We start from the raw sequence: 15,931 nt of genomic DNA, 5'->3' as shown, positions 1-15,931 counted from the left end.
TGGGCGAATCCCGCTGCCTGCCGCCGCGGAGCGCAGGCCGGCGCGCGAGGATGCGCCCGGGGGGGGCCCCGCAGCCGCAGCAGCAGCGCCCGGGGCCGGCGGCGGCGCGGAGCCCGGCGGGGCCGCAGTGAGGGCGGCGGCCGGAGCCCGGGGAGCAGGTGAGAGCCGGGGGGCGGGGCGGGGCGGGGCGGGGGGCGAGTGCCGCGAGCCAGAGGACGGGGGCGCTGCGGGCCGAGGTCCCTCAGCGCGGGGCGCCCGGTGCACGGTGGGAGTTGTAGTTCCGCCCGGGTCCCAGGCTGCGCTCTGGGCGGGGCCGGCCCCGCGCGGGGACTCGCGCTCCCAGCACGCCCCTGGGCAGGGCGGGCCTGGGCCGGAGTGAGGGGCGGCGCAGCCAATGAGCAGCGGGAACGGGCCGGGACCCTGGGGAGCTGGAGGGGCGGGGCCTAGAGAGGCGGGACACGAGCCTCGCACCTGGCCTGGCGGCCGGGCCACGAGGGCTGCACTGGGGGGGGGGCCCTGGGGCAATAGGGCCCCTGGGGGTGCGGTTGGGAGGGGGTGTCCCCTGCGCTGGACCCGGGGTCCCTGGGGGTGTGGTTGGGAGGGGGCGTCCCCTGCGCTGGACCCGGGATCCCTGGGGGTGTGGTTAGGAGGGGGCGTCCCCTGCGCTGGACCCGGGATCCCTGGGGGTGTGGTTGGGAGGGGGCGTCCCCTGCGCTGGACCCGGGATCCCTGGGGGTGTGGTTAGGAGGGGGCGTCCCCTGCGCTGGACCCGGGATCCCTGGGGGTGTGGTTGGGAGGGGGCGTCCCCTGCGCTGGACCCGGGGTCCCTGGGGGTGTGGTTGGGAGGGGGCGTCCCCTGCGCTGGACCCGGGGTCCCTTGGGGTGTGGCTGGGAGGGGGTGTCCCCTGCGCTGTACCCGGGGTCCCTGGGGGTGTGGTTGGGAGGGGGTGTCCCCTGTGCTGTACCCGGGGTCCCTTGGGGTGTGGCTGGGAGGGGGTGTCCCCTGCGCTGTACCCGGGGTCCCTGTGGGTGTGGTTGGGAGGGGGTGTCCCCTGCGCTGGACCCGGGATCCCTGGGGGTGTGGTTGGGAGGGGGTGTCCCCTGTGCTGTACCCGGGATCCCTGGGGGTGTGGTTGGGAGGGGGTGTCCCCTGCGCTGTACCCGGGGTCCTTGGGGTGCGGTTGGGAGGGGGTGTCCCCTGCGCTGTACCCGGGGTCCCTGGGGGTGTGGTTGGGAGGGGGTGTCCCCTGCGCTGTACCCGGGATCCCTGGGGGTGTGGTTGGGAGGGGGTGTCCCCTGCGCTGTACCCGGGATCCCTGGGGGTGCGGTTGGGAGGGGGTGTCCCCTGCGCTGTACCCGGGATCCCTGGGGGTGTGGTTGGGAGGGGGTGTCCCCTGCGCTGGACCCGGAATCCCTGGGGGTGTGGTTGGGAGGGGGTGTCCCCTGTGCTGTACCCGGGGTCCCTGGGGGTGTGGTTGGGAGGGGGCGTCCCCTGCGCTGGACCCGGGATCCCTGGGGGTGTGGTTGGGAGGGGGTGTCCCCTGCGCTGGACCCGGGATCCCTGGGGGTGTGGTTGGGAGGGGGCGTCCCCTGCGCTGGACCCGGGATCCCTGGGGGTGTGGTTAGGAGGGGGCGTCCCCTGCGCTGGACCCGGGATCCCTGGGGGTGTGGTTGGGAGGGGGCGTCCCCTGCGCTGGACCCGGGATCCCTGGGGGTGTGGTTGGGAGGGGGTGTCCCCTGCGCTGTACCCGGGGTCCCTGGGGGTGTGGTTGGGAGGGGGTGTCCCCTGCGCTGGACCCGGGGTCCCTGGGGGTGTGGTTGGGAGGGGGTGTCCCCTGTGCTGTACTCGGGATCCCTGGGGGTGTGGTTGGGAGGGGGTGTCCCCTGCGTTGTACCCGGGATCCCTGGGGGTGTGGTTGGGAGGGGGTGTCCCCTGTGCTGTACTCGGGTTCTCTGGGGGTGTGGTTGGGAGGGGGTGTCCCCTGTGCTGTACTCGGGTTCTCTGGGGGTGTGGTTGGGAGGGGGTGTCCCCTGCGCTGTACTCGGGGTCTCTGGGGGTGTGGCTGGGAGGGGGTGTCCCCTGCGCTGTACCCGGGATCTCTGGGGGTGTGGTTGGGAGGGGGTGTCCCGTAGCTGGGTCCCCTGTGGACGTAGCTGAGAGGTGGTATCCCTTGTGCTGGAGCTGCGCTCCCTGGAATTGTAGCTGGGAGGGAGTATTCCCTGTGCTGTGCCTGGGTTTCCTAAGGTTGTAGCTGGGAGGGGGCATCCCCTTTCCAGTAGCTGGGTTCCCTAGAGGTGAAGCTAGGAGGGGGTATCTGGGCTGTAGTTGGGTTTCCTGGGGATGTGGCTGGGAGGAGGTGTCCCCTGTGCTGTACCCAGGTCCCCTGGAGGTGTAGCTGGGTAGGGGTGTCCCTTTTGCTGTAACTGGGTTCGGTGGAGGTGAAGGTAGGAGGGGGTACTGTACTGTAGCTGGGCCCCCTGGGGGCAAAGGTTGGGAGGACATATCCCTGATACATTCTCCTGGGTCATAGCGGGGAGGACATGTCCCGGGGCAGTAGGCAGTTCCCTTTAGCTGTGATGGGGTATATTTAGGGATGCTGTGTGTTGTTGTGGGGCATCGCTGCGTGGGGCCCATAGCAGTGGGTTCCCTTGAGTATAGCTTGGGAATTGGTTCCCTGGGGTTCTAGGGAGAGGGGGTATTCATGGGGGAGGTAAGCTAGCCAGCATGCAATGTAGCTGGAGGAGAACATCTCCACGGGGTGGGGAGAGAGTTCCCATGGGGCATAGCGGGAGGGGTATTCCCAAGAGTGGTATCAGGTTCCTCCGGGCAGTGAGTGGGAGGGAGTCCCTGGGGACAGTTGCGTGGGTTCGCCAGGTATTGTAGCTGGGAGGGCGTGTTTGTGAAGGCCCTTCCTTGGAGGCATAACTGGGAGTTTTCCCCCTGGAGAGGTGGCTGGGGTGTTCTGTGGTGGTGGTGGGGAGATCCAGGGGGAGTAGCTGGGCTGGGATTTCTCGCGAGAGGAGAAGCAGATTTCTCTGGGATGTAGGCGAGTGGGGAATGGTTCTGCTGTGGCATAGCTGGGAACCAGCTTCCTCCCTCTCTCCTCCCCTAGTGGACGCCTGCAGGGTGGTAGCCGGAAGGGGTATTGAGTGGCAGTCGGGGTTCGGCAGCGTGTTCCACTTAGGGTGAATATGGGAGGAGTTACCCTTGGAGGCAGGGGAGGGGGCGATTCCCTTTGGGAGGGCATTTGTGTGGCCAGTAACCTTGGGGGTCCTACTGGATGTGACGAGTTCCCGCCACCACAGCGGCTGCTGCTGCTTGGGTATCCGTAGGCTGGCGTGTCTCCTTCGGGGAGCATAACGTCCTCTTCGTAGACTTGCGCCGATGCCCTTTCAGTGGCTACTGACTGAGCCCATGGGTGGTGTGAGGCCTGTGGGACTCCACAGTTGAAGGCTGTCAGTGGGGAGAAGCAGCGACTCCATTCACCTGCTTTGCACTGGGCCGTTTGGGCCCTGCTGCATTGCGCGTGCAGCCAGCAGGGCTTGGCCTTGCCACCGGCCGCACATGGAGCACAGAAGCCTCGCCACTGAGCAGGACTAGGAGGAGAGCCTCTCCAGTCCAGCAAGGCAGCCTCTGCCCTTTTACCTGGGCCCAGGATTCCGGGGGACGTTGGATTCTGCTGGAGAAGTGACCTGGAACAGTGAGAGAGGCTGGGCTGTAGCTAGGCAGGTGGGTGGAATGCCCTCAATGTGTTTGTGGTCTTTGGTCAGGGCCCAGGCAGCATGAAAGGGCTTGCCCAGAATTCTCAACTAGCTTTTACCATCTGGCAAGATCCCTCAGTCCTTTCAGAGTTTCCTTCTGTGTCATCAGTCTGATGCCAGATGGAGTGTCCTGCAGCTTCTCTGCGCTTGTGAGGCCTTTTGGGGGTCAGCTCGGCTACTGGAAAAGGTCTTAGTCCCATAGAAAGAGGGGTTGTCTGTCCCATAACCTGGTCCAGCGATTAGTGCTTGGTGATCAGTGTCATGACCTTGAATTGGGCCAGTGCTGATGGGGGCGCTGCTTCTGTCAGCCAGTATTTCTGAGCAGCCAAGTGGACTAGTTGCATTTTTTTTCAGGCATTGCTTACTCATTCCCAGTGCCGTGTTTTGCAGTGATCCAGCCGGTCTGTAATTGATATGCTCCGTATTCATTAATTTCCCCAGGCTTGCAATGGAAAGCATAGGCAATTTGGGAACCAGAAGGAAAGGTCATCTAGTTTCACTGCAGCACACGTGAGTGCCTTTGCATACTCCGTTAAAGTGCTGCCTTTCCGTGTCTGCCTACAAACTCCTCACTGAATCACAATGGAGATGCTTGAGCCTCCTACAATAGCACTGCATTAGGGAACTTGGTGTCCTTTTTTTCTCCGCTTGACACATGACAAGGGGATGTGCTAAACCTTGAGTTGGGATGTGCTACCTCCTACTGTCACCACACTGACAGCTGTAGGCCCTGCACATAAAATGCAGCCCTACAACATGCATCATTGCTGCCCTCGGTACTTATTACTGACATTAGAATTTTGCATCGGGGTTTTTATCTAATCTCTTTAAGAGTGTCCGTGTCAGGGTTGTTCTTTGGGGCTGTTGTCCACAGTGATCTCTTCCTTGGCGCATTGGGCCCATGCACGAGAGATCAGACGTTTTGGGCAAAAGCGTCTGTTGGGACCAACTGTTCCCTGCGTGTCCTTGGGCACCAACCCGCCCCCAAGTCAAGGGCACCAAGGGCCAAATGGCTGCAGGTGTCCCTCAGTTCCCTTTGACCAGCTGTAGCAGTGAGATGGCAGGAGGTGGTACCACCCACGTCCCTGTAGCACGCGCTCTCTCTTTAATGAGGTCACCGTCTGGGGGGGGTGTTCAATTTGCAGACCCCCCCTTTAATTCTTAACTTTTAATCAAATCAGATCTTTATTTTGTCACTTTGTTTTTGCCAAGTTAGGCATCTAGCGCCTCTGTTTCCTCAGCCCCTGAAGGTTGGAAGCCCTGTCTGCTGTGTGACGGGCTCATTCCCCTTATGGAGTGACACCGTTGGTGTCCCACGAGTGACAACGGCTGGCCTGCCTCAGCCCCCAAAGTTTGGCACCAGCCGGCTTTGCACCAATGCTTGGTATCGCCTCTGCACTGAGGCAGAGTGGAACAAACCACCACTGCTAGTGGGGCGAGGGGGGGGCTCTCGTTACCAGCTGACCTTCCCAGAGCGGGAGAGGCCAGGCATTCAGCCCTCCAGCCAAGCCATGCGGAGCAGGGTCTGAGACCTTGTAACCCAGATCTAAGAGGAACCAAATGTACCTGCTTGTTGAGGAACTCTCCTTGGTGCTGAAGCTGCTGGTGCCGGAGCTGGCTCTGCTAAAGGAACCTGCAACAGCCCCGGGAGAGTTGCTGCTGTCAGCTGCTGCTTCCGAGTATCACACAGAGCCCTTGGCACTAACTGGCACAAATGCTGGAGGTATCATGGGCCCCTGTGCTGGTACCGACAACTTCTCACTCTCCCTTCGAGAGCTCAGTGTCTCTTTCAGAGCACGACGAGTACTCCTCCTCCCTGCCCCCTGCCCAGCCTTGCTGCCTTGAGTGAAACCCTCTCCAGCCCCTCTTGACCCTCCTTGCCTACACCTAGAGCAACCTCCTGATGTCTAGCCCCTGATAGAGGCTCCTCAAACTACCTGTTACATTATCAACTGCTCCATGGCAGTCCTCTCTGTGGGTCTACGTCCTTGATTGTACCACTTTGCTTTTCCATCTTTCCCTTATTGGCTTTTTGGAATCCCCCTTGTAAACCCTCCAGAAGTATTGCTCCTTCCTGGGAAAGCCCCGGATCCAACTCCCCAGCCAGTTCAAGAGCTAGGCCTCCGGGTGCTGTGGGTTCCAGCAGAGAGTGAAAGCCAGAACCGGAGCAAGCAGGAAACAGAGGGTGTGTCACTACAAGATCCCGTGCCTAGTCCCTCTCACATCTCCTAATGAATGGTCCTCGTTGTCACATGATGAGATCTGCCCCAATTCCTCACCCAGATGACTTCCGGGTAGATTCCAGGGTCTGCTAGGACAAACACGGAGACTTTGGATATTAACGTCCATCACGTAATGCAGGCGTCTCCGACCTTTCCAAGCACGAGATCACTTTTTGATTTTAAGTGCAATCTAAGATCTACCTCAAATATAAATACACTTGCCCCATTTCCTTCCCTCTTCTTCTCTGAGGCCCCACCGCTGCTCACTCCACCCTTCCTCCCTCCCTTTCCCTAGTCTGGGGATGCAGGCTGTGGTCTTGGATTAAGGGATTTGGTGTGTGAGGGACTCTAAGCTGAGCCTGGGGAGGCAGCTGGGATGTAGGAGGGATTCTAGGTGCAGACTCTGGGATGGTGTTTGGATGCAGGGGTGCTCGGGGGTAGGGCAGGATCTCCCGGTAGATCCTGCTGTGCTGGTTGGTGAACACTGCTGTCAGGGGGAACTCCCCAGCCTCTCCACGTTTTGCAGTCCTTTCTCCAGCTACGCTGACCCTGGCCATTGGAGGGGATCCGGGGGCCTGTGAAAGTCCTGTAGCAGACTCCGGCCTCCAGAACGGCAGTGTCTGACAGAGCTAAGGTATTTTGTGTCCCCCAGGATGGTCTGACTCTTGATACCCTCTCTCACTAGAGTCCAGGAGAAAGCCAAACCGACTCGAGCCCAAAGCCACGCCCAAAGACAAGGACTCACCTCTTACGTCTTCATTCAGCAGCTTTCCAGCTCAAACTTGCCAGTTGCCTGGCATTATTCTCCACACACATCAGCTGGGGTAGTCTTGCCCTTTGTGAACAAACTCCCTCACGAGGCCAGAGCAGACCGGAAGTCGATAATATGTGGGGATCAGCCAGCATGTCTCGCTGAGCAGCCATGGCCATCGCTGATATAGCTGCATGCCCCATGGCGTGGCAAGGCCCCCCTCTGGTCTCCTCAGGCTCAGCGTTTCCCCCTCTGGCCGTGGAGGGCCTGGAGTAAATCAGTCCCACTCTTGAGAGCTTGTATTCCTCTCGTGGGTTGGTTTCTGGGAATTTACAAGGTGGGCCTCAGGGTAGGCCCAAGCAATACTCTTCAGCCAAACTAAAGAAGCTGATTCTTAACAATGGAAAGGAATATCTTTCCCTGTCCCCTCTCTGGGATCTTGCCTGGTTATGCTGGCTTCTGGGTGCCGGTCCTTCCCCAAACCGTTGGCTTGTTTTTCCCCCTACAGGGCTAAGAGCAGTCTTCCACCCAGGAGAACCCTTTTCTCCCTACACTACCTTTGCTCATGTAAGTTTCAGAGAGGTCATTGTTGAACCACTGGTACCATCTGGGCTGGACCACTGCCCATGGGACTGTTCAGTGACTCATTGCTCCTGCATCCTCTTACCTTCGGTACTGGTCTCTGCTTTTAGCCTCTGACCTGATGCGATTTAACCGCCACCTTCCCTCCTGGATCTTTGACGTGGGAATGGGCTTCTGTGGCTCTGTGGGACCGCTGTGAGAACATGCCATGATTCTGGACCGTCATCTTGATAGCCTCTGTGCGTCGTTCTGGAGTCAATTTGGGCGATGCTTTGAACTTGTTCCTGAGGGTTATTTTCCTGGGGTGTCTTTAGGGAGACCATGTGAGTTTCTCTGTCTTGCCAGGGCTTCAGCAGGCTGACAAGGCAGATTCGCTCCTGCTTTTGGTGATCAGATTGCCAAACTTACAGCTAACCTTCCCAATGGCTTCTATTCCTTCATATGGCTCTTGCCATCTGGCCCAGAGTTTACTTTCTAGCCCCGTTGCCCGCCCCCCTGCCTGGTATTTCTGAATCTTTTCTTGACAATCCTATAGGCCTGTGGGCCCTCTTGTGCTCCTTCAATGTGTTCTCATGCTGGGGGGCAATTTGTGCGGCTGTGTCTCACATTTGCATTGCATGTTCATTGATGGTACTTCCCTGCGTAAGCTGTGCTTCCCAGCCCTCGCTGGCAATGTCTAATGGGCTGTGAGAGTGGCAGCCACAGAAGGGGGAAACCCAATGGGCCATGTAAGTGAGGTCATCGCCTGTGCATTTGGCATTCTGGGAAGGCAGTCCAATAACATCAGACCTCCAGATAGACTTCTGGCCTAAAGAACCTCCATAGGATTCTGTCTAGGGTTCTATCCAGCCCTCCGTGTATCCCAAACACATGATGAGGTCTGATGTTGCCCTTTGGTGTTCTCAAGGTACCAGAAGTTGATCCCGTTCTTGCTTCTGTAGTGATGCTACTCTATGTTAAGGATGTTAGGCATTGTGTAATTGACTCATTGAATGGTTGATGCATTTTTGCGTCGACTATCCGATGAGTCGATAAGGTGGCGCTGCCCCTTTGAAATGCCACGGCTGCATTTCAAAGGGGCAGCTCCACACGGAACAGCTGACCCCAGGCTCCACACAGTGCTGCTGCTTTGAAGTACCCCCCCTTCTCCCTCCCTTGCTGCCTCTATCTGATTGGGGGGAAGCGATTAGTTGACTATCCTGTCGACTGTCTGGTAAGCATTTGCTTATTGGATAGTTGACAGTCCTTCACATCCCTACTCTATGTAACAGGTCCTTTTTATCATGACATACAGCCCTGCACCTTTGGTTTCCCCCTTCTTTCCAGGCATCTGTTTTCACATTGCAAATCGTAACCGATACTGACACCGAGTTCTCTCCTGAGGCCTTTCTACCACGCCAAAGGCATTTGCGGTAGTGGCAGCGCCCATACGCCATCTAGGCATACACACGCCCATGGCTGGACCCCAGGTTTATCAGGGGAATGTGCCAGCACCCATCCACCTGTGCTCAGTCCGGTCTTCACCCTCCCTCACTCCTTAGGCCTCTGGGCAAAGCATGACAAGCCAGCTCTTCTTCCACCTCAGAGTCCTTAGGGGCTCCTGTCGAGTCCGAGGTCATGAAAGCATGACATCCTCACGGGAGGCTTCAGACCGTTCCATCCCTAATCTCCTGTCTCAAGAGAAGTCCTGTAATGATGCAAGAACGTGCCTGAGGCTGCTTGGTCATGAACATGTTGTCTCTTGCCAGATTTCACCTGTGTCTTCTTCCAGGCTGGTTAAGAGCTGTCTGCCGACGTGCCAGATATCACATGGATATCTGCCCCTCACAACCAACCCTTCCATACTGTCCCTGGACAGGGGGGATGAACCTTCAAGAGGTCTGCAGAGGGGTTCCATTCTGCTCCCTTCACTTTCTGTTACGGATGCCTCCATGACTAGACAGGGAACCATTTCCAGACCCAGCACGTATGGGCCCAGAAGGAATCCTCACTCAATATAAATGTATTAGAACTTCAGATAGATTGTGAGTCTTGTATAGTGCTTCTGAGAAATCCACAGCTCTGATTCCAGCAGACAGAACCTTTGTAATCTAGTCTGTCACCAGGCTGGGGAACGCTCGCGCCACCCCTCTCAGTCAGGAGCAAATGCAGATTCATAGAGTTCGGGCCAGGAGGCACTTTCGACCCTCTACTCTAGCCTCCTGGAGACCACAGGCAAGAGAATTTCGTCCAGTGGTGCCAGTTTGAACCCAATACCTTGGGGTTGACCAAAGCATCTTCCAGAAAGGCATACTGTCTGACTTTCAAGATCCCAAGAGGGAGATTCTACCACTTCCCTTGGGAGCTTGTCCCTGCCAGCGTTTGTGCCGAGTTTCTAATTTGTTTTGTCTGGATTCATCTTTCAGCCATTCATCTTTCGTTCATTAGGCCTTTCTCTGTTTAGATTAGCTACCCATTGTGGAAGCCAAGGGATTTGTATGTAGCCATTTTGACCTTTCGGTTAGCCTAACTTATGCTAACTCTGAGACCTAACAACGCCGAGTACTGTGAGAGACGCTGCTTTCGTCTCTCGTCTCTCTTGTGCTTGAGATAAGGATAGAATGCTGGCTCTAGTGAAGACCTTGAGATAAGGTGGCGTCTGAAGGGAATTGTTATGGAAAGAGGAATAATTGTTTATTGTTGTTATATATAAACAGACAGTAGATATATTGGCTTCTAATTGTTTTGTATTTGACGATCTACCTAGCAGCAGCTTCTTCCCTTACAATATCGCTCAAATAAACTGTCTCTGACTACTTGTTGCTTACAAACCCAGAGTGAAGGCCTGTTTTCTTCCACGCCATTTAGGGCCTAGTATTTTGTCCACATGAAGGGATTTATACACTGTGATTAAGCTTCTTGATAAACTGAACAGGCTGAGCTTTGTGAACCTCTCACTTCAGCACTTGCATCATTTCTGTGGCTCCTTCCTGCACCCTCTCCAGTTGCTCAACATCCTTTTCAGAATGGGGACACCAAGAGTAGACTCGGTATTCTGGTATCGTCTCACCAATACTCAAGGAGAGATCTTGGAGTCACTGTGGAGAGTTCTCTGAAAACATCTGTTCAGTGTGCAGCGGCAGTCAAAAAAAAGTATCAGAGGGGTAGCCGTGTTAGTCTGAATCTGCAAAAGCGACGAGGAGTCCTGTGGCACCTTATAGACTAACTGAAGTGTAGGAGCATAAGCTTTCGTGGGCAAAGACCCACTTCGTCAGATGCATGTAGTAAAAAAAAAAAAGCAAATAGAATGTTAGGAATCATTACAAAAGGGACAGAATTAGAAAGGAATATCTTCTTGCCTCGATTATAAAACCATGGTACGCCCACATCTTGAATGCTGCTTACAGATGTGGTGGTCTCATCTCAAAAAAGATATACTGGCATTGGAAAAGGTTCAGAAAAGGACAACTAAAATGATTAGGGGTTTGGAATGGGTCCCATGTGAGGAGAGATTAAAGAGGCTAGGAGTTTTCAGCTTAGAAAAGAGGAAACTAAGGGGGGATATGACAGAGGTCTATGAAATCATGACTGGTGTGGAAAAAGTGAAGAAGGAAAAGTTATTTATTTGTTCCCATAATATAAGAACTAGGGATCACCAAATGAAATTAATAGGCAGCAGGTTCAAAACAAACCAAAGGAAGTTTTTCTTCACTCAGCACACAGTCAACCTGTGGAACTCCTTGCCAGAGGATGTGGTGAAGACTAGGACTTTAACAGGGTTCAGAAAAGAGCTAGATAGCCATTGATGGACCTAACCTTCATGAATCTGTTAGCCAGGATGGGTAGGAATGGTGTCCCTAGCCTCTGCTTGTCTGGAAATGGCCGACAGGAGAGGGATCACGTGATGATTACCGATGCATATGCAGAGGTTAAATCATCTCTTATTGCTTACTCACTATCCTCCTGTTTTGTGTCCGCATCGCCTTGGGAGCTCGTACCGAGTTGCTTATTCGCACTGACCCATAAAGCCTATTCAGAATCACTGCTTTCCTAGATACAGTTCCCCAGTCTGTGTGCCTGCCCTGCATTCCTTGTTCCTAGATGTATGATCTTGTATCTGGCTGTGTTAAAACATGTCTTGTTTGAAAGGTTATTTGTCTCTTCTGTGTCCGAAAGGAAGCAGACTGATGTATTTGTGTCCTATGTGAAGAATGAAGTATTTTCCAGTCTAATAGTATCCCAAGAGGTTGCTTTATAACATTTTAAAATCAGCAAGTTCAGGTCTGGTAAACTTGCACCTAAGAGTCCTAAAAGAGTTGGCCGAGGAGATCTCTGGCCCGCTGATGTTGATGTTAATAATAAATCTTGGAGTAATGGGATATTGTAGAAGATTGGAAGAGTGCCAATGTTGATGTCAATCCCAGACAAAATAATGGGAAAGCTGGTATGGAATTAAGAGTTAAAGGATGGGGATATAAACAATGCCAGTCAACATGGTTTTATGGAAAGTAGGTACTGTCAAAGGAACTTGATTAAATTCAGTGATAAGATTATAAGGCTGGTTGACACAGCTAACTCCATAGATTTAGACTTTTGTGAGGCATTTGACTTAGTTCTGTGTGACTTCAAGGACTAAACTCCTAGTGCAATGTAGTATCAGTAAATCACGATCTAAACAGATTGAGAACTGGCTGACAGGTCTCAAAACATGGGAACAGTCAGTGGCTGGGGTGGTGGTGGGGCTCCCACGTGCATGCTTGTTGTGCATGGTGCGTAGCATTGGCGGGGGAGCAGTGAGGTGTGCCTGCTGAGGCGTGGCTCTTCCCTCGTGTTGGGGCCTGCTACAGCGTGGCACATGGAGGTCTCTACAGCACTCGGGTTTCCTTTTGTCACCCTCTCCCTGGAAAGGCTGTTGGGTTACGCTTTGAGCCATCTGTGTTACCTGCACAATCTAGGGCCCCCCACCCTGCAGCTCAACCCAAGTGTCCCGTGGGGTGGCTGTCACTCCTCCTCGCAGCTGCAGGGTAGCTGACTCCTGCACCAGAGCTGTCCCCGGCAGCCTGCCTCGCATCACCCTTTCCAGCAGCTCACTGGCACGACCAGGAGGTGAACGGTTTTTCCTAATGGTCTGAACGTGGCTTGTAAGCCGGGAGCCAGGTTGGGTTGGATACTAGGAGGACAGAGTCTGAGATAAGCCAGAGAGCAGGCTGAGAGTCCAGTGCTAGGAGGCAGGAAGGGCCAGGGCCAGGAGGCCCGTGTCTGAGAGAGGCACAGACCAAGAGAGGCCTCAGGAGGCGGCAGGGTCAGATACCGGGAGAGCGGAGTCAGGCAGCAGTAGCAGGTCACAGGGTGGCAGGTTGCAATGGACTAGCACCCAAGAACCCTGCAGACCAGGGTATGAGACCAGTGGTCCCTGAGATCCATGTTCCTTCTGCCTTGCCTACAGGACTCTCAGCAATAGCCTCCAGAACTCCAGCAAGGACCTGCCTAATGGAACCAGCTGGGGGTGGGGGGCGGGGAGCCTGGCAGCGTCCTATGGGGAAAATGTCCGTCCCAGTGCTGATGTTCGTTGACATCCCTCAGTGCTCTGGAAGTAAAAGCACGGCTGAGAAGGTCGGTGGATGGGCAGAGGGGTGAATCGCGCGGCGGTCTGGGCAGTCGTACCGAGCCTCTAGCTCAGCTGGTACGACGGGCCCACTCCAAGCCAACGCACAGAAATGGGGACCGGCGTTCTCGTGAGCAGCGACTGACCGGCGTGGTCGCAATGGGCAGGCAGTTGAATGCAAGCGCCCGGTGTGAGGCTCTGGACAGAAGGGCTAACGTGATCCTTGGACAGACCAACAAGGGGGTAATGAGAGCGGCAAAGTGCCCCCTCTGTGCAAGGAGATTGACCGGGGACGTAGTTACAGGCCTTCCCGGGGAAACCAGAGCGGTGGCCTGGACCCAGCAGGTGAGAGCCGCTGGAAAGGAACGGCGGCAGTGCTGGGCCATTTACAGCCGGGAAGTAGCTGGTGATGGCACACAGCTAATTCTAGGCTGTGCCAGGATTGGGGGGCAGGCTTGGTGCTAGCTGTCTGCTTAGGTTGTTGGAACGGGGTGCTTACTAGGGTGAGTTGAAAGCCGAAGGAGTCTTCGAGGGCAGGTCAGCTTTGGTGGCTTTCTGCCCTTGTGGGCTGGTGGGACATCTCTGACCGCTGCCTGGATGAGGTAGCGATCAGATCAGGTGGGTGGTGTGTTGGTAACGTCTAGAACATCCAGATCTGGGCGGAAGATGCAATCCAGCATGCGTCTGGCTGTGCGTGTGGGTCCAGGAATTCCCTGGAGAGTCCCATGGTTTGTGTGTGGGCTGTGAGAACATGTGCTGCTGTACCACTATCTCTGTGGGGTCTGAGCTCATTGAGGGCCAGGAACCTGGGGGCTTTTAGGACTATCCTGGCCAGCAGTTCTATCAGTTCCTCTTGGACGTTAGCAGAGTTTGCATCTGGATGTCTCTTCCTCACAAGGAGTCCTAGGTCTTACCCGCCCTTCGCCTTTACAGATCACAGGGATGCTCTTGAATGTTTTGTTTTTGGGGTGGAATGTCTTCTGTCTGAGGGTACATCTAGGCTGTGGGGTTTTTTTGGGATACCAGAGGGATCCCGGAAAAACTCTGCTGTATCCAGGGAATGCGTTTGCTCGTCCGCTTTCTTTTGCAGAAGAGCAGACGCGCTCTTTTGGAAGCCCTGTCTTCCTCGTTCCACAAGGAAGAAGGGCTCTTCAGAAAGAGGAGGTTATTCTGAAATTTGGCCTAGTGTAGATGGGCCAAATTTAGGAAAAGCCTCTTCCAAAAAAAAAGGCGGAAAAAGTTACGGAAATTGCAGAACGCATTTTACGTACCTTTTTCTGAAAAAAAAGTTGTAGCGTAGACATAGCCTGAGAGGCTGGAAGGAAGCAGGGTGGCTACTCAGCTGCCTCTTTCATTTTTGGGGGGTTCATTCCAGGGTCTGTCCAGGCTTGTGCAAACAGAGCATCCTGCGGGGATAGCTGTGCTAGGGAGGTGGCACTGGAGCAGATCTCGGTGGTGTAAGCAAGAAGGGTGCTTCATCCAAGATGAACTGGCGGAAGTTGCAGGCTTGGTGAGGACGGGGGTCTTGCATTCGGCAGCAGAAGCTTCAGTCTGTCATCGTCTTGATTTTGCTGATCAAGGAACTGGCTCTGAGTGTGTTTGGATTTATCCAAGTGTGCAGTGCTTGTGGGGGAGGACTCTTCAAACCAATGACAGTCAGGAGTTGGAAGGAAGGGAGGTATTTGGGTCACAGGCCTTGTGGTTGGTCTGTCTGTCTGCTGCAGTATCTGCTGTCGAGCTAAGCACTTTCCGCTGGGTCGCCAGACAGTTTTCACCTAGAAGGCCCCATCTGAGGTCTTTCTAAAGGTAATAAAATCTTACAGGGAATCTGGATTTCTTCTCCGCAGTTAGAGTTTTTATGGAGCTGCCTGGTGATTGATTTCTTTCAGAGAGTTGACATTTTAGGTGCGTGTTCTGCTATTTAGTAGAGTGCGAGAGTCTTTTTAGTTCTGTTTGTTTTTTATGAATGAGATGAGAGAATTATTTCTCCATTGGATAAACTAGGCTGGACCTGAGGAAGCAATTCTACTTGCAGAATATCCAAAATACTACCGTGCAACAAACTTATGCTGGCACTATTCAACAGAATGAAGCAATGCTCTGGATAATGAGTCCATCGTCTTGCAAAATTATCGTGACCATTTGCCTATCCAGGTACAAAATCTCCTTTTTATTACTTTGCTATAATTATGATTAAAATGGAAAACCTTAATGTCTATTTCGCTGGCAAATAAAACCCTTTAGATTGTACCCTGACCTACGCTATTGGAGGCTTTTTCTCCCAATTGAATTTTGTGCTTCTCTGCTCTTTAAGGGCACATCTACATGGCAGAGCTAAACTCGAAATAAGCTACGCAACTTTGAACTACGTTAATTGCTTATTTGAGTTGAAATAGCTTATTTCGACTTTTGGCGCTGTCTACACAGCAGTTACTTTGAGAGCATCTTCTTCTGACTTCCTTTACTCCTTGTATAATGAGGGTTACAGGAATCCAAGTAAGAACTCCTCCAGCTCAACGTTATTTCGACATTATGTTGAAATAACCATTTGTGTGTAGACACGGACTATGTTATTTTGGAATAACGTCAGTTATTCTGCAATAATGCTTCTGTGTAGACATAATCTAATAGGGCTACTTTGTGTCACCCGCTAGAGCGACCCCAGATAGTGTCAAAATAGAGCCTCAGGATGAAACAGGGACTTGGCCATCAGCAACAAACTGCATGAAAACTAAGTCAAGGGGCTGCATTCAAGGGGCTTTTCTCTTAGTGGAGGTGTAAATGAAAAGGTCCTGTGTAACGCTTTGGAAGATTTGGTGGCATAATTAGAAGACGCATGCTTGAGTCATAGAGCTTTCTGATCTCCTTGTGATGTGTTTTTCATGTCTAGCGTGAGGTTTTTCATAGATTTAGGGATGGAAAATAGATTTATCTGCATAGGTTTTATATGGTACTTACTGCAATCTGCTGAGTTTTCGCTTGCAATCAGCTCTGGTTTGTATCCGCTACAGACTGGATGTCCAAACGTTG

General features: G+C 54.1%; 1 protein-coding gene across 2 annotated transcripts in view; it reads left to right on the top strand.

Annotated features, from left to right (window-relative positions):
- The window catches only part of TTBK1 (tau tubulin kinase 1), a 133,594-nt gene continuing 117,663 nt past the window's right edge, over window positions 1-15,931 (top strand). The window contains exon 1 of one of the 2 annotated variants that reach the window (XM_075925810.1): window positions 1-158. The gene's annotated coding sequence lies outside the window, so the exon portion shown is untranslated. The remainder of the gene's footprint in view (window positions 159-15,931) is intronic. The other variant, XM_075925811.1, reaches the window with a different exon arrangement.

The sequence above is a fragment of the Pelodiscus sinensis genome, chromosome 3 (assembly GCF_049634645.1).
Source record: "Pelodiscus sinensis isolate JC-2024 chromosome 3, ASM4963464v1, whole genome shotgun sequence".
Lineage (NCBI taxonomy): Eukaryota > Metazoa > Chordata > Testudines > Trionychidae > Pelodiscus > Pelodiscus sinensis.
Note: the sequence above shows the minus strand (reverse complement) of the source record. Positions and strands in the feature narration are given on the sequence as shown.